Here is a 19,593-nt window from a genome sequence, read left to right on the forward strand (position 1 = left end):
GGCACATAATTAGCTTCGTGAACATTTACACTTTGTCAAAAAATTAAGTATTTGAAACATACAGATATACAAAAGCTTCTATGTACCCATCACCCAATTGTGACAAACATTAATATTTTACGGAAGTAAAATTTTTAACAAGTAAACACCTCAAACTTGCCCTATTGACTTAGAATAAATGTGAGTTCTTAGCCTTTCCTGCCTCAATCAGCATCGTTATAGAAAATGGCATATGCTGCCATAGCGCTGTCTTATGCCGTGGATCCCTGCTACAGAAAACTTGTAACTATTGGTTGCTGGGCAATGGACAAAACAGCAAACCCAGCTCCCTTCACTTCTCCATTTATTTATCTAGATTAATGATGTAGACCATCATAAACAAACAAGATATTTGTTATATAAATAGGATGGCTAATGCATTTCAGGAAATTTTAAGATTTTCCTTAGCATTCAATGTGTACTTTCAGTGCTTTTAACCTTGAAAGAGATATAGATTGTTTGGAAACCAAAATTAAAGTTAGATTGAAAGAATATAATGTGATTTCCTTAGCTCATGATAAATAGATTCACTATGAATCTTAGGAAAGGTACATTGTGTTTTCTATTTGAATTGTTTCCTAACAAATAGAAAGAATAGAATAATTCATGTATGGAATAATAAATAGAATACTTCATTTATATTAAAGCACAAAATAATCTTACCAGTTAAAAGAGAAAATCTCAAGTTATTCTTGGCTCTCATTCTCTACCAAGCTTCAAAGGATAATCAAATCCAAAGGAAATTTTTTTAACCAGCAAAGCAGAATGTTATAATGACAGTTCTTTACTTTATTTTATTTATTTATTTTTTTTTTTTTGTGGTACGCGGGCCTCTCACTGTTGTGGCCTCTCCCGTTGCAGAGCACAGGCTCCGGACGCGCAGGCTCAGCGGCCATGGCTCACGGGCGCAGCCGCTCCGCAGCATGTGGGATCTTCCCGGACCGGGGCACGAACCCGCGTCCCCTGCATCGGCAGGCAGACTCTCAACCACTGCACCACCAGGGAAGCCCGACAGTTCATTTTTGAATGTGCTTGTTCATCTATAAGGGCTAAGAAAGTTATAAATGCCATGTTTAACCATTTTATAAGGTATGATATCTACTGGCAATTGTAACGGTTATACTACACCATATTAACAGTCAGTACAAAAGTTCTACCATCTCTAAGCAGGATGTTTCCACAATTAGTATCTGTGTACTAAGTTAGCAATAAAATATATATGGACCCATTTCCTCAGATTCTACCTCACAGAGGTGTTACAAAAATAAAATGAAATAATATGTAATCATTTTAGGAGCAAAATGTAAAATGCTACCCATGAAAAAATGTCTAATAAAAATAATAATAGACATCAATATATCCAGGTGGAAATTAGACTTCAGATCTCAAAAAAGATTTTTTTCATTATACCCTTCTACTCCCCTTTTGTTGTCTATCATGGTAATTTATATAGTGGGAAGGCTTTGACACTTTCTGTATGCATAACTGCTTCAGTTACGTGATGAACTGACCCACTTACTAATATAATTCAAAATAATAACTAATATTTGCTAAATGCTTCCACATGCTAGGCGTTATGCTAATTTCTTTACGGGTTTAACCCATCTGATTTTCATAAAAACCTTATGAAGAAGGCATTAATGTTAACCTCAGCTTACAGAAGGGAAGAGCCAGTCAAATTGTGTGCTCAAAACCTACTCAGGGGCTTCCCTGGTGGCGCAGTGGTTGAGAGTCCGCCTGCTGATGGAGGGGACACGGGTTTGTGCCCCGGTCCGGGAAGATCCCACATGCCGCGGAGCGGCTGCGCCTGTGAGCCATGGCCGCTGAGCCTGCGCGCCCGGAGCCTGTGCTCCGCAACGGGAGAGGCCACAGCAGTGAGAGGCCCGCGTACCGCAAAAAAAAAAAAAAAAAAAAAACTACTCAGGTGGTGGAGCACCTACCTCATTCATAATGCAGGCTCTGAACCCCCATGTTCTGTCACCTCTCACAGCCAGCACGGGGTCCGTCATCAGGTAAACACTTCTTGCATTCCTACTGCCACAGCTTGGGATTATACCCGCTTCATCTCATCCATTGCCCTGGATTTATAACTGAATACGGCAGTCCCCCATTATCAGCGGGGATACATTCCAACACCCCCAAGGGATACCTGACACCAAGGATAGTACCAAACCCTGTATATACTATATTTTTTCCTGTACATACATACCTATGATAAAGTTTAATTTATAAATTAGGCACAGTAAGAAATTAACTGTAACTAGTAAAAAAAATAGAACAATTATAACAATATACTGTAATAAAAGTAATGTGAATGTGATCTCATGATCTCTCTATCTCTCCAAATATCTTATTGTGCAAATTTAATGTCTTTTCCATCTTAACTGAGCATTTATCATGCACCATGGCCACAACTTTTGCAGTTTGAGGTAGGACAGCAAAACTAGCACAAACTTCTTTTTCTTTTTCCACAATTTCGTAGATAGAGGATTCATTCTTACTGTAGACCTTAGCAACCTCAGCATACAAATATTTTTTCTTATTAGATCTAGAACTTTCACCTTTTCACTTATAGGGAGCGCTTTATGGCTTCTCTTTGGCAAATTGGGATTGCCCAGCATTACTACTCCTGTGTTTTGGGGCCATTAAGTAAAATAAGGGTTACCTGAATACAAGCACAGGGATACCCCAGACAGTCAGTCTGAGAACCGAGAGGGCTGCTAAGTCAGCGGTCCCCAACCTTCTTGGCACCAGGGACAGGTTTCATGGAAGACAATTTTTCCACGGAGTGGGGGTGGGGGTTGGGGGGGGTGTATGGTTCAGGCAGTAATACGAGCGATGGGGATGGGCAGATGAAGCTCGCTGGCCTGCTGCCCGCCTCCCGCTGTGCAGCCCCCGGGGGGGGGGCGGGGTTGGGGCCCCCTGTGCTACGTGACTAACAGGCTGGGTTCACTGGACAAAGGAATGATTCACATCCTTGATAGGAGGGAGTAGGAAGGCGCAAGATTTTGTCATGTTATGTAGAATGGCTTGCAACTTAAAAGTTACAAATTATTTCTGGAATTTTAATATTTTCTGATTGAACCCGCAGAAAGTAAAACTGCGGATAACGGGGGATGACTGTACTTCATCGGACCACATCTCATCTCCTCTTTTGATTCAGTCACTTCACCTGCTCCTTACATTCTAGGACAGAGGGTCTCGAAGGGTGATCTGAGAATCAGCAGCATCAGCATCACCTGGGAACTTGTAGAAACACAAACTGTTGGCAGTGGACCCAGCAGTCTGCATTTTAACAAGTCTTCCCAGCGATCCTCCTACATGAGTTTTTAAAGAACAAGTTAAAATACCAATAGATAGCGATATTCAAATGTGACATGTTTATCTACAAATATCTTAGGCTGTATTTATTGCTTGCTGAACTCCCTCCTCTCTGTGCCAGACCACAAACAAATCCATAATTTGCATGATTAGTATCAACATTTCCATTTATTTTGAATGTACAGCACATATTTATCTGAATTTTTACTCACAGAGTTCCCATTTCCTTAATCACTACCACCACAGCCCAAATTCTGAAAACAAAAAAAAGAAAATTTTTCTTTCCAAATTCTTAGACATACTTTGCTCTCAAGTTGCCAAGAGAAGATTTAAGAAAGCCAATTTTTTACCCAAAGGCTATAACGTTGAAGGAATTATATAGACATCATTCTAAAATTTGCACTGGATTATCTGATTTGGCTCTCTGGCCTAAAGTTCACCAGATAATTTCCAGGGCTATAATTCATTTTCACTTATGAGACCTTAGTCAGTTGTTGGGAAAAAGATCTTTTTTCCCCTCTCAAGTTAATCCAGTAATGCTTCCATGTACCATTAAACTATTGGCACATTCTACTCCCAGAGGATAGATTTTGTTTGGCATCCTGAGGAATTTTGATATATTTAAGAAGGTGAGAAGTACACATTGGCATCATTTAAACAACATAAGTCTAAACCCAAATTAGCTGCTACATGCCAAAAATGCGAAATGTGCCAACTGTTTAATAGTACACGATAACTGTTCAACTACATAAGTTGATTTCAGCAAAACTGTTTGGTGTGTGTTTTATCCTGAATCATTTAGATACAATTATGCCTTATGGTACCTTAATAATAGAGGCAAGTTGTCCATGACTTTTGCGTAGCAGATTTAAATAATATTGAAATGATAGTCATACCAGAGTTGAATAAAATGTAAGAATACTGCTTTAATTCAAAATGCCATTTCAGCAGCTTCTATGCTGCCAAGAAATGTGAAATAGGAAAATAAAGTTTGAGGTTGATGATTGTTGACAGTGAACCTCTTAACTTCCTTTAATAGAATAAAGTTGGACTTTTAGTGAGTTGGAAAACATATTACACATTTTCTTTTATTTGCAGACTTTGAAGTATATATATTATTCATTTTATCAACATTTATTGAGTGTGTGTGTATATATAAACATATATAAATATATATACATACACACACATACATGGGATGCTATGCAAACCATGGTTGGAAAGATAAACATAGAAAGGTAGATATGACGTAACCTTCTTTAGGGAGCTTACTGTTAAATGCGGAAGGCATGCAGCAAACACAAGTACTAACTTTAACACAAAGCAGGCAGTGCTAGTATTTTAATATAGGTAAAACCCAAATGTTAGTGTGGCATGAGAGAGTAACAGAATTTAGGTGGTGGTAGGGGCTATGTTAGAAAGGATCACCTGGGAGCTTCATGTGACTGGTATAAGCAGACTTTAAACATTGATCCCCATGGTAGGGAAAGCAGAGGAATTGGAGCAAGCATAGAAGCTACAGAGTGTGGGAAGGGAAAGGTGGAGGGGAAGAGGCTGCAGTTATAGAAATAAGGTGTGTTTCTCTCTGTTACCAAATCAAGGGAAGAGAATTGGATGCAATTTTACATAACATGTAGGATATATTTGAGATGATCATAATATATTAGTTTCATGGCCTGCCTAAAATTCACTCTGGGTAACCTGGGGTCACTCACTCCCAAGAGTCATCCTCCAGACAGCCAAAACTGAGGTTCCTTGAGGAGGTAGTGTGACTTCCATTCTGGAGAGACTTGCCATCGGTAGTAAGTCACCGTGGATAGAGGAAAGCAGCAGTGGTTTTAAACGTGAACCCCAAAGAAAAAGTCACAAAAACAAACGCTCTAAATTAGGCTGCTTCTCTCATAGGCAACCCTTTGTAGTGTGCCCCAGGGTGAGTGGCATGAGAGGTTTACTTATTTAACAATGATTAATGATTTTTGCAGGCAACCTAGGAGCCAGGTAGTAGAAAATAAAGTTGGGAGATAAATTAGTATAAAGTCATGACAGCCTTCTTTATATTTAATGCCAAACAACTTTCTTCAGGACGAAGCAAATTAAAGCATAAAAATTATTGCTTAAAATTATATTTGTACTATATCCAAAAAAAAGAGCTTTCTTGTAACATGCAAAACAGAATATTTTACAATTGTAGATTACAGATTTTTTCTTAGAGATAAGCAGCTGAAGATAGTTTTAGAACATCCTCCAATTGTTTTCTTTTTCTGCAGTGAACAGGTTCTTTAGTTGTGTTCCCTCACGGTAGTAGTTAATATTATTATATTATTCTCTTATACATCTAAATAAATTCCTCTTCAGCAGAGTAAACCCAGATCTTATAGCATAGATTTCTGGTTAACATTTACTTTAATGAACACTAAAATGTGAGTATTATCGGTGTCTTCCCCACCCCCACTCCCATCAGACTATCTCTGTTACCCTCAGTGAACTTAAAAATATAGTAGAGCAGAAAAGGCTAGTAGATAAGAAACAGCCACATATAATGAAATGTAAATTGTGCAGAGTAGTCATATGATTATAGCTCAGCAAGGAAAGTCAATTAGGTCTAGAATAAAGAAGGTGCTAGGACTTGGCCAAACCTGAAATGTGGTAGAATTAGGAAAACCCTGAAAGAGGAAGGTCCTCCTGAAAGAGAAGGGTGCAAGTGAAAGCACGGAGGTTTGAATGCCAATGGCACACTTGGAAACAGTCTAGAAACTGGCCTGACTGAAGGAAACTTGTGTTGGGGAAAGTAACTGAGATGGGGATGATTTGCAGAATGCCTTGCAACCAAAGAGGAAATGGAGAACCAGTGTAGGTTCTTGGCAATATGCTAAAAGCAACATTTAATAAATGTTAGTCTGGTGGAAGTATACAAGATATATTGGTGGAAGCAGAGAAAAGAAGGATGCAGTTATTTTAAGTGTGAGGCTATGAAAGTGTCAAAAACTATAGTAAAAGTGAGGAAGGAAAGAAAGAGATGCATAAATTCACTTCCAGTAAATAATCAACAAGACTTATACACAGATTAGTTATAGAGTGAAGAAAAATATGATAAAAATGCAGCTGTTCTATATGGCCCTGTATAGTCGCATTTGGCTTTTCTGAGAGCTATTTCTCACATCAACTTGGACCTAAATCTTATACATATCCACACAGGTACTACTCCAAATTACTTCCTCTGTCAGTGATTTCTAATTCTAACAAATGATCTTCAAAACATCCATTATTTAATTTCTAATTATAGTCTATCAGAAGAATTTGGAGGCTTTTACAGGTATTTAAACAAGTTCTCTAGAGTATAGGTAAAAAGAGGAAAGGAATTATGGGTGAGGGTAAAAGGAAGGAGAAAAAATACTCAGAAAAATAAATACATCAATTGAACCACATAGTAATTCCTGCAGCTAGAAAATAAAACTAAATATGGGTGATTTTATTGAACATCATCAGAGCCATTTAAGCTGCTTTATTCCCTGTCAGCATCGGTGAACCTTTATGGCTTTTATAATATTGATACAGGTACTTCCTGGAGGCAGATGGGTCAGTTGGTAGTTACTCTTCTCCCAACTTTGTTGCTGGCACAATAGCACTCCCAGGAAGGGAAACCGGATTTGTGATGGATCTCATCCCCGATATGAATAACAGAGGCTCCCAAGGGTCACCATAAGGCCTTTTCTGGACTCTGGAGAAACTTAGGTTTTTCAGAGCACTGAAACCTCCAGGAAAGCAACTGCCTTCTCCTTAAGACGTGGTTAAACTCGTTCTCACTCAAAAGCATCTCTCTCTTCCCTGTCACAGTGGTCTTTCCCTCAGGCTACCTGCGATGCAGTCATTGGTTTTTCAGAGTCCTTGATTGTCTTGCCTGAAGGTACAACCTGACCCAGATAGATGTGACATGCCCTTGTCCTGTTGCTCACTTCACTTCCACAGAGGTTTTCTTCCACAAAAAGTATTAGGGTTTTTTGTTGTTCTGGGTTTTGTTTTTACATTTTCTGCTTTCTGTCTGATAACGCTGAATCCTCAGAGTGAGAAATGTATACTTTCTGACTTCTCCTTTCTGCCAGAGTATCTTTCTGATAGCATGTTTCTCACAGGGCTCATTTAAATGTCTTCTGTGGTGAAAACCAGGCTTTTGTCTCTAGTCCCTGTGGTTTCCCTGATTGTTCAGTTCTATGTCCATATTTAGTTCCCTGCATTCATGATTCACCTCTCCTTTCTCTAGCCTTTAGGCAGACATGCATTTAACTGAAATATGCAGAAAGAACATACCTCTTCTGAAGACCTCCACAGAAAAGAATTCCTCATCCTCCAATATTTAATATCTCACTGTCAGTATCTCTACATTTAAACTATATAAAATTTTAAAGGCTCACAGAACCTAGGATATCACCATGTCCTAACCTTTTATTTTATGTATGAGGAGATTAAGTACTATTCACATTCCTAAACCCTCCTCAATTCACGGTAATATGTACATTTTAAATGATGACTTTCTAACAAGTCTACTGGTAGAAATTGACTTTGACACCTATTTGTGAAGCGGACTCTAGCTTGGCTCTATAGCCAAGAACAATGCCCAAAGCTCTTTTAAGGACTTAATTTATTTCAAGCATTAATTAAGTTCTTACTTTATGTCTAGCATTCTTCCAACTTAAAAATTAATTTCAAACACTACATTTATTCTTCTTTCCAACCCCCATCAATCACACGTCCTCTCCCAGGAGGGAGGAAAATCTAGGAGAAGGAGGGGACCCAAAACTAATGTTAGGGAAGAGAAGCACAGGAAACATAGCTGCTACTGATACTAGATGGTGGGGTTGAGGAGTGGGGTGGGGAATGGCATAATCCCTGTCAGAAAGGCTGAACTGGGAGGAAGAGGAGAAAGATTGCACACCCAGAGTTTGACATTGAATAGACACTCAATATTTTTGAATTAATAAAATGAAATGAGGGCTTCCCTGGTGGCGCAGTGGTTGAGAGTCCGCCTGCCAATGCAGGGGACACGGGTTCGTGCCCCGGTCCGGGAAGATCCCACATGCCGCGGAGCGGCTAGGCCCATGAGCCATGGCCGCTGAGCCTGCGCGTCCGGAGCCTGTGCTTGGCAACGGGAGAGGCCACAACAGTGAGAGGCTTGCGTACCGCAAAAAAAAAAAAAAAAAAAAAAAAATGAAATGAATCAGTGAACCACAGACTCAAAGCTCTGTCTCCAATGTAGTCCCAACAACCTTTTGGATATCTCCGTCTTACCGCAAAGAAACGTGAAATCAAACATGTCAAAATCTGAATTAATCACCTTTCCACCCTCTCCTACCCTTCTAATGTCCCCTATCTCAGTACTTAGCATGAATCCAGCCACCTAAACCACTAACTAGGAGCCATCCTCTCTCATTCACACCTCACTGCCAGTCGTTTAACAAGTCTCATCAACTCTACCTTAACAACATCCAGGAGCTAGTTGAGTCTTCCCACAAAAAAAGATACAAAGTATGGTTTTAACACAACTTCAAATAATCTGTCTCTTATAAAAGCTGTGAACAGAGAAAGGAAAAGCTATTCAACTCATGTTATAAAACAAGTATTATCAAAAGACAGGGATAAAACAGGAAAAACAAACTATAGAAAACTATAGATCAGTTTCACTTATGACCATAGGTACAAAAATCCTACATAAAACACTGTTGGATGGAATTTGGCAGTTCATTCTCTCTCTCTCTCCCTCTCCCTCTCTCTCTCTCTCTTTCACACACACAGACACACACACATTACTAAGTATGGTTTCTCTTGTAAAACCAGGAATGATTCAATATCACGAATGTAGAGAAGTACTTAATAAAGTTCAGTACTCATTCTTGGGAATTTTTAAAAAAAGTTTTTTCTAGGAAACTCAGCATAGAAGAAAAGTTCTTATTCTGATAATAGTTGACCCTCAGGAACGAGGAGGAAACATTTTTCTTAATGGTAAAAATTTAGAAATGTTTCTACTAAAGTCAGGAGTAAGCATGTCCATTCTCTCCAGGTCTATTTAGCATTATTACTAGAAACGTTAACCATTTTAATATACCCCCCCGCAAAAAAAATGGGAAAGAAGTAAGTAGTATTATAACTGTAAAGGACAAGGCCAAACTGTCCTTACTTACTTTAAGATAATGTGACTGTTTACATCCAAGGGCATCCAAAACTATTAGAAAATCAACAGTGTTGCCAGACAAAAGATCTCAGACCTATGACTGACTTACCATCCCTGTAACTTTGGTCATTTGTTAGCCTATCTATACTGCAGTTAACACCTGTAAAAAGGTTGTTGAAAGGGTTGAATGTCTTAAACTACGTAACGTGCCTGGTACCTTATAATAGCATTATGATTATCTAATATTTTTAGCTAATAGTAGCATTAGCTATTATTACCATTAAATTACTATATTCAGTAGTCTTCTTATACACCAGGTATACCTAGTCAGGAAATATAATACTAATAATAGCTAATGATTATTCATCAGCTCATGTTAGTCTGCTCACCAAAACACCCACCATAGTTTTCCCAGTCACTCAGTGTAGAAGTCCTTAGAGTGGCCCATTAAGACCTATGTGGTCCTGCCCTCCACTCTGTGTCTGTCCTCTTCTCCCACTCTCCCCCTGGCTCTTTTTAACTCAGATATGCTGGCCTCCTTGCTGTTTCTCGAAGCCATCTACCTCCTCAGGGCCTTAGCATTGCTATTCCCTCTGTCTGGGACACTGTTTGCCCAGGTATCCAAATGGCTTGCTCCCTCTCTTCCTTTAGGTCTCAGATATCACCTTATAGCAGCTGCTACTATATATTTAGTGCCAGGCGTAAAAAGTACCTCACATGAACTACTTAATGTCAGGAGAGAAAAGGTTCATCTGTTTTGTTCACTGCTCTATCCTTAGTGCTAGAAACAGCACTGACACATCATAGAACTCAGTAAGTATTTGTTGGATGAAGAATTTTAAATCTCCTGAGAGGTCATTATGTGCTAAACACTGACCTAAATGCTTTCACACTTTAATCTTCACAAAAAACTCTATTGAGTAGGTACCATTACTATCCCCAGTTTACTGATGAGAAAACCGAGGCATGGAGAGACTGAGTAACTTGTATCCTGGGATCACACAGCTGGTTAATTGCCACATGTGCATGCTGTTATGGCACCTGAGATTAACACTAACAAAAGATGTACAACTTTGCTTATGGAGAAAAGTTTCAAACTGTATTAAAAACCCCTTTAAGACCTTTTAGTTGGCATATTCATAGGTAGGAAAACTCAGTATCATAAAAATGGGGAATTCAACGCAATTATAGCCAAATTCCTGACAGAGTTTTTCTTAGAATTTAACAAGCTGATCCTTACTTCAGATGGAAAAGCAAAGAATCAAGAATAAGACAATTTTAAAGAAGAAGAACATGGAGGGTGACTTGTTCTATCAAATATCAAATCTTCTCATAAGGCATAAAGAGTTAAATTGATATAACGGCCCCAGAATGGATAAATAAGCCAATAAAGGGCAATAGAGATCTTAGAAAAACAGACCCCCTCAAGTACAGAAAATTGAACAATGTCAGATGTGGCATTACAGTATCGTAGGTAAGGAAGGACTGAGTGCTGGGATAATTGGTTATTCTTATGAAAAATATTTATTCTATACACAAAAAATAATTCCCTGTTAGTTTAAAGGATTAAATGTGAAAAGACAAACTTTAAAACTTCTGGGGGGAAAAAATAGGGCAATGGTATTTGACCATATTACATTTTAAAACCCCTGGTTGATTTAAAAAAACAAAAAACCATGAGCTATGTAAGAAGTAAAGAATTTGCAACGCACATCACCAGCAAAGAATTAACACCCAGAATTGAGTATGTCATAAAATAGCCACTCAATTAAAAACCAGGCATAGCTGAGAGATTGGGATTGACACATATACGTTATTGATACTATGTATAAAAGAGACAACTGATGGGAACATACTGTATAGCACAGGGAACTCTACTTAATGCACTGTGGTGTCCTAAATGGGAGGGAAATCCAAAAAGGAGGGGATATATGTATATGTATGGCTGATTCATTTTGCTGTTCAGCAGAAGCTAATACAACATTGTAAAGCAACTATATTTCAATAAAAATTAATTTAAAAAAAAACAGGCATATGTAATTCCCAGAAGAGGAAACAGAAAAAAATGTTCAAAGTCATTGGCAGCCCGGGAAAATGAAAACTAAAATAATGTCTATCATGTCATACCCATCAAATTGGCAAATTTTTTAAAGTGTGACAGTCACGTAAATTGGTGAGAATTTAGAGAAACAGGAAATCCCATATGGTGCTGATGGGATTATAAATTGCTACAACTACATTTGAGAACAAGTTGGCAATGCCTCGTCAAATGGATACTGTATATATCTTTTGACCCAGAAATTGCATTTCTGGATATACACTGTAGAAAAACATCGACATACGCACAAGAAGAAAAGGATGTTGAATACAGCATTTCTTATAAGACAGAAAAACTGAAAACAACATAAATGTCTATAAACAGGAAATTAGATAAATTAATTTTATATATTCACACAATGAAACAGTACTGTAGAGCAATTTAAAATCAATGAGCTAATATATTAAAAAAATAAAATAAATGAGCTAAACCTACATGTGTCAACCTGGTAAATCTCCGAATCATAAATTTGTATGAAATAAAACAAGGTTCAAAATAATACATGCATTGATACTATTTATTATATAAAAATTTTAGACATGAAATATGATATTAATATGTTTATTTATTTATGTATAGTTAAAGGTGTCCATGAGAAAGATAAATGTCAGATTTACTTTAGTGCTTACTTCTGGGGAGGTATGGATTGGGGAGGGGTACACAAGGGTCTTCACTACTGTCTTATTCTGAAGCAAATGTGACCATATGTTAGAATGTGATAGAGTTTAGTCATAAGTACATAGGTGTTTCATTTAATGTTATTTTCTATAACATTATGTTATAGTTTTCTATATGCCTGACGTACTTCTATATAAATACACACACGCACCAAATCTAGCCACTTCTCACCAGCTCTGCAGCTACAGTCATGACCCTACCCCCCATTATGTCTTACCACCGTTAATCTTTTACCAGAGCTGCTGCAGTCACCTCCTACATTGCCTGCCCACATTTCATTTGCCATACATTACTCAGAGTAATCTTTTATCACCAAGTAAATCAGATTATGCTATTCTTCTGCTCAAAACACTCCAGTGGCTTCCCATAGAAGTTAAAATTCATAATTCTTACCATGGCTCACAAAGGTCTTGTTCCCTCTCTACTTATTCCCCTGGCCCACCGACCACACTGGTCTTGCTGTTCCTTGCCAAGCATGCTGTTCTTACATCTCGATTTGCACTCACTGTACCCTCTGCCTGAAAGCTCGTCCCAGGTCTTTTGCGTTGCTCCCTCCTTCACTTCGTGTAAGTCTCTTCTCAGATGACTCATCAGACAGGCTTTTCCTAACCAACCTATCTTAGGCATACCCTCTCCTTGGCCTAAAGCGATGATACCTCTGTGACGATGGCGTACTTCGCACCAGGACTTTGTCTCTAAACACCAATTTACAGTAAAAGAAACCAGGGCTTCTCGGAGAAGCGCTTGATTCCAGGACCAAGGGAGGGAAAACACAAGATGAAGCTGAACTTCTTGGACCAAAAAGTAAGGAACTGCTTTACAAAGATTATGAGGCCAGGTCAGAAGAATACAGGAGCCAACCTGACGGAGCTCCTAATGACCAAAGCTGAAATAATTTGAGCAACAAAATAAATAATGATAGTATTGATTTTTTAACCCATAGAATAAAATAAATATCCATGAGTCAATACTGATATGAGTAAATAACATGTTAATAAACATAAAAGGAAAAAAGGGAAACAGAGACATGCCATTAGGCAAACAACACAATAATGTTGCAGACAGATCCCTTAATGGATGTGAAAATCAATGGCCAAAATTTTGAGGAAAAACAGGGTTTGCACATTTCAAAGTATCTTGACCAAGATACTTATCAATTGCAAAGGGAAAAGTAGTAAACTTACTTTGGAGAGACCTAGCAGACACCAACTTAACTGAATGATCAAGGTAAACAACACCAGAAATAAGATAAATCAGCCATGATATACTATGAACCTCTTGGTTTGATGCCTTGAGAAGCACGCAGTGCACATCATTTCTGTGGTAGTCTTGCCAAAAATGCATAACTTCAATCATAAGAAAACCTTAGACAAACCCATACTGAGGGACGTTCTACAAAATAACTGATCAGTATTATTCAGAAATATCAAGGGCATACATAGAAGGCAATGAAAAAAACTGAAGAATTGTTACAGACTAGAGGAGATTAAGGAGAAATAACAACTAAATGCAAGTGAGGTCCTGGGTAGAAAAAGAGAACATTAGTGAACCTGGTACCCAAGATAATATCTGGTACTTAGTGGGAGTTTAATAAATATCTACTGAATTGGTATGTCCACCCATCCAACTGACCTATCCTATCCTCGATGCCTTCCTTTTCCACATGCTTCGCATCCATCTTCTTACCAAAGCTTCATTTCTTTTAACACCTACTTCCTCATGGAGAGAGACTAGGTGAAAAATTATATCAGCAACACATTAGCATCTTTTGGGTAGATCAGATGTGAACTTCCCTATATACCCAGGATAAGAATTTATGTTTAAGGAGTGAATATTAAAGGGTATGGGAATTTCATTAAGAAGAACCACACTCGGGCTTCCCTGGTGGCGCAGTGGTTGAGAGTCCGCCTGCCGATGCAGGGGACACGGGTTCGTGCCCCTGTCGGGGAGGATCCCACATGCCGCAGAGCGGCTGGGCCCGTGAGCCATGGCCGCTGAGCCTGCGCGTCCGGAGCCTGTGCTCCACAACGGGAGAGGCCACAGCAGTGAGAGGCCTGCATACCACAAAAAAAAAAAAAAAAAGAAGAACCACGCTCAATGCTCTGTGGTGACCTAAATGGGAAAGAAATCCAAAAAAGAGGGGTTATATGTATACGTATAGCTGATTCACTTTGCTGTACAGCAGAAACTAACACAACATTATAAAGCAACTATACTCCAATAAAAATTAATTTAAAAAAAGAAGAAGAAGAAGAAGAACCACAGAAGTGATTCCAGATGGTAGTAACAAAGTCTCCCGCTTTGCCTGCTTGGGGGATGGGATCTCATCATCGTTTGTCTGAATTGCTGCACTAGCCCCCTAATTGGTCTCCCAGCTTGCAGTTTTGTCCTTCCCTCTTTACCCCTCCAAACCCTGCCCCACAAGAGTGATATCAGTATAGCCAGATTAATATTTTCAGGGGATAAATCTGACCATGTCACTTCCCATGATTAAAATCCGTGATTGACTCATCATTGCCTTCAGAATGAAAGCCTTACATGTACTGGCCCCTGCCTACTTCTCTATCTTTATCTTTGACTGTTTCCTCACACAAACCATAAACTCCAGTTGTACCAAACAACCCAGTCTGCTTGTCACATCCCCTCTTGGGCTTTGAATTTGCTGTTTGTTTTCTCCTCTGACGCTGCCTAACTCTGACTTGCCCTTTAAATTCAATAGGAGCAGTACCTGTTCTTCAGTCTTTCCTTATCTGCTAAAGTTTCTCAGTGACTATCAGCACCTTCTTAGGGCAGGGACTCCTTGTATCTCCAGCTAGCTTGTTGCCTGGTACATAGTAGATGCTCAATAAATGTTTGTTGAGAGAGCAAGGAGAGAAGAAAAAAAGGAAAGCAGGAAGGGAGTTTTTAAAGTTATGTATATATTAAGCAAATAAACTCTTCCCTCACTTTTTCTCCTTCTGTATTTCTATGACCTCAGCTCTTGCATATGTATACAATGTATGTATTTTTCGTGATTCTCTGTTTGTCCTTTGACATAGATGAAACATTAATGTCAATTAACTGAGGAATATGGAAAAGCTGTTTCCACTTTGACATAAACTGTTACTGGTAAAGATGGTATTAAGCCTGACTGAGACTGTGGAATGCTTCTCTCATTTTAACCTTCAGAGAATCTGATAATCTAGTGAAATCTAGAAATAGCACCAAAAAGCAAGTCTTAAAACAATGTGTGCCATCTTAATCAATACAAAGAAATCGGAGTATACCTTCTACTTACTTGATATGTTTCCTCTTTATAAATGTACTGAGAAGTTTAATTGGTATTTATTTGCTATACCCAGAGCGGGAAAATCCTTGGAAGGGGTTAAATAAATTAGCTCTTGAGTTTTGGGTCTACTTTAGAATGCAGTGAAAAGAAATTTCTGAAGGAAAATAGTGGAAGTCTAAGGCTAGTGAAAGAGAGAAGGTTCCGGTTGCGTTTTTACCTCAGTGAATTCTTTCCAAATCAGACTAAAGCATTTTTTCACATCTACCACACCAAGCACAGTATTTTTAGTAACAGTAATACAGAGCAGCAGCTTGTCATTTGGGAGCTGACAAATAAGCATACTGTTCCTCTTGCACACAATATGCTACACATCTTTATTTCCACTCATCCTTACAGAAGCTCGTTAGCTTTCCATGTTTCTTTAAGGAGATGACAAGGAGTACTGGTTAATAAGCTCTTGGGGTTATTCAATATCCCTCTTCAATGCTCATTTTCTGAAGTTGAAAACACTTATGCATGTGCACACATGCACACTAAACTTTGTCAGAGGTGAAGTACTCCAAATGCCACTTGAATGTGTTTAAAAGAATCCTGGGCTTGATAGGACTCATTACACAAGATGCCAGGCCTGTTTGCTCAAACTCTGGTCTAAGAAAAGGAAGCATCTTGAGGAAAAAAAAAAAAAGGCTTGTGGAAATGGAGGTTAACAGTTTACTGTATTTCTAATAAAAATGTATGCTAGATATATCCTTTTAAAACAGAAATGTAACAATTTCTTATTACAGATTATATACTGGAAAAGCATCTCTCTTTTCTTTGGCTCTAGACAAGAAATCAAAGTCTATCTGACTTACCACTCTGAGTTTCTAGTCTAGGGTTGTCTGTTTTCCCTAGCTAGTCATTATAATTTTCTACCAAAGTTCAGGAGACTATTAAGCAATTTTATATTTAATGTCATTGGTAAATTTCATGTTAAATTCCAAGTCACACTATGATTAATATTGTTATTTTACAATATGGTTTTGAAAGTCTTCCAGAGCAACTTAAAGTCACTCAATTTAGTTTTTACCTTCTGATCTCAGGGTGTTCACTAGTCCATCCTAGGGTTGAGTCTACCCCTAGGTAAATTCCTCGAGGATTTATTAAAACATCCCAGCCTCTAATTGAATTTGTGGAACTCAGTCACGTTCATTCTTTATCATTCCAGCAATAGGATATATTTAAGTTGTGTAGTGTAGTAATATAGTTGAGGTTAATGATTGTTAAAATCAAATAGACTTGTAGGAACTTAAGATTATAAATCCAAGGTTTCATGGATGGTAATTGTACTGTGTGTTTCAACCAGACTAGACCATTATGACCTTGGAAGTTGTCAACATAGAAAGTTCTCCACATTTGCATTTTTTTATCCAGCACATGTTTTATCAAGCAGTTATATGTCACAAGGTATTGTGCAAGACCTCACCTCATACTAAAACATTTTAGATGAACTGATTAAGCTTTGATTTTCATTCTGTTGTAATGATATGTTGACAAGAAGGGTGGAACCTTTTTTTTTTTTTTTGCAGTATGCGGGCCTCTCACTGTTGTGGCCTCTCCCGTTGCGGAGCACAGGCTCCGGACACACAGGCCCAGTGGCCATGGCCCACGGGCCCAGCCGCTTCGCGGCATGTGGGATCCCCCTGGACCGGGGCACGACCCCGCGTCCCCTGCATCAGCAGGCAGACTCCCAACCACTGCGCCACCAGGGAAGCCCGAAGGGTGGAACTTTTTAATAAAAAAATAACGTTTAAAGATCTTAAATAACAAGCCTGTGTCAATTATGTAACATATCTCATCTTCTTATTGTGAGATATCAGCTTGTGACTTACTTTTATCCATCATTCTGTTCAGTGAAAATTAGCAAAATTGCTTAATACGATTTTATTTAAATGACTATTCATGTTGAGAAATTAATCTTATTCTGGTGCCTATAAAACCAAATAGCAAAAAGGAGTTTTGCCTAGTTTTGCCCACATAATGCATTAATTAATTTACGAATCAAGAAATTCTTCCCCATTCACGTTTCCCTGCAGTAAAAAAACAAAATTAGAGAATTTATTAAGTTTGTAGTCTTCCCCTTTGTTCTGCTGTGAATGTTCAATGTGTAATTCTACAAGAATCCTCTGCTTAAAAATAATTGATCCTATCCTGAATGACTGGAGCAGTTATATTAACATTAGTATTACCTTATGAGGGTAAGAAAAATGTATTATTTATGGATGTTCAAAGTATCCTCTCATTTTTTAAAGGTTTTATCATAAAAGGTGTCTGAAATAAGAATTCACTGTCCTTCTCTCAAGCTACAAAAAATGTATAATTCTAGTACTTTGTAAAATGTATCTTCTCATAAACCTCTGCTAAGTACAAAGCAGCCTATTGCTTTGTTTTTTATTAATGCTTATTTTCATGCACCAGTAACATTATTTTCCCTGTAATATGTCATACCTTTTTTTTTTTATTTTTATTTATTTATGGCTGCGTTGGGTCTTCATTGCTGCGCGAGGGCTTTTTTCTAGTTGCGGCGAGCGGGGGCTACTCTTCATTGCGGTGCATGGGCTTCTCATTGTGGTGGCTTCTCTTGTTGCAGAGCACAGGCTCTAGGAGAATGGGGTTCAGTATTTGTGGCATGTGGGCTCAGTAGCTGTGGCTCACGGGTTCTAGAGCACAGGCTCAGTCGTTGTGGCGCACAGGCTTAGTTGCTCTGCGGCATGTGGGATCTTCCCAGACAGGGCTCGAACCCGTGTCCCCTGCACTGGCAGGCGGATTCTTAACCACTGCGCCACCAGGGAAGCCCTGTGTCATACCTTTCTTAAGTGTTTTCCAGTTACCACCTTGAGTAGTTTGTGTTCATCAGCCTTAGTGCTTGTATTAAGTCAGTGTATTGATGAGCCTGACTACTGTAATTAAATGATATATGCCCTTATGTCCACTTTCCTTGGGATGGGCTATATATTAACTAAACTCCCAACAGATTACATCCCAGCTTCTTTCTCTACTGCTAGGGAAATAGAAATGTGCCCTGGCTACATGGACACTAGAAAAACTGAAGTTTTGACTAAGCAGTATCTTTGGCTTGCTTTTTCCAAATAACACAACTTTAAAAACACATATCACCATATTCAATGTAACTTGGTTATTCTGGGCCCAAAGGGGCCCATTCCTTTTTCCCTATGAGTTTTGTGATCTTTTCAGGATGCCTCTGTTCCTTGAAAGAAAATTACTGTAAGCTCCAGCCTAATTGAGTGGATTATGTCTTGCCACTCTCATTTTCTCTCTCATGCTTTGTCAAGTCCTTTCCCTTAAGTACAAGTATACATCAGTTTAAGTATGCCAAATATTTTTTAAATATGGATTTACAAAAACATTAGGGGAGGGTATTTGCATTTCAAAAGTTCTTTTCACTTTATACAAGATTCATAATAGAGTCCATTTAAGTATAAGTTCAATAGTATATATCTCATTTCATAACAACTTATTTTAGATAAAACTTTTCAGGAATAAAACTCCCTGTAAACCCCTGTCCTTAGGAGACTTCCTTAGATATTCCAGATGGTTCTAAAGGAGAATTAACTGCAAACTATTATGACATTTTTTAACCTGATTATATTATGATCAAAATAGCAGGACCCAACCAACTCTTTACCAGAATGTTATGTTTCTGAATGTGATACAACGCTTTTTCAGTCCAAAACTGACATGGTTTAATAATTCACCACTATTGTCAAACAAGTTAGCTTAGGATGTTCCCACTAATTGTACATCCCCAAGAGTGGGGAACTATGTGGATTTTTTTTTTAACTATTTTATGAACCTTTAGACCTCTTAGGAATTAAGCTATGTGCTCTACCCTATAATTAGGTTAGGTCTCAACTTTTTTGGAAATTTTATCAACTCTAAGTCTGTTAAGATGCTCCTTAGAATCATAAACCGGTTGCTCATTCATTTGTTTGTTTTTGGTAAAAATTCAACCCCAAATTCAACTTT

The 19,593-nt window shown here is 38.3% G+C and overlaps 1 protein-coding gene across 2 annotated transcripts in view; it reads left to right on the forward strand.

The window, feature by feature from the left end:
* ELP4 (elongator acetyltransferase complex subunit 4) overlaps positions 1-19,593 on the forward strand; it is a 242,907-nt gene that overhangs the window by 201,379 nt on the left and 21,935 nt on the right. The gene's annotated exons all lie outside the window — the stretch shown is intronic.

Source organism: Grampus griseus (assembly GCF_964374135.1).
Source record: "Grampus griseus genome assembly, chromosome: 8".
Lineage (NCBI taxonomy): Eukaryota > Metazoa > Chordata > Mammalia > Artiodactyla > Delphinidae > Grampus > Grampus griseus.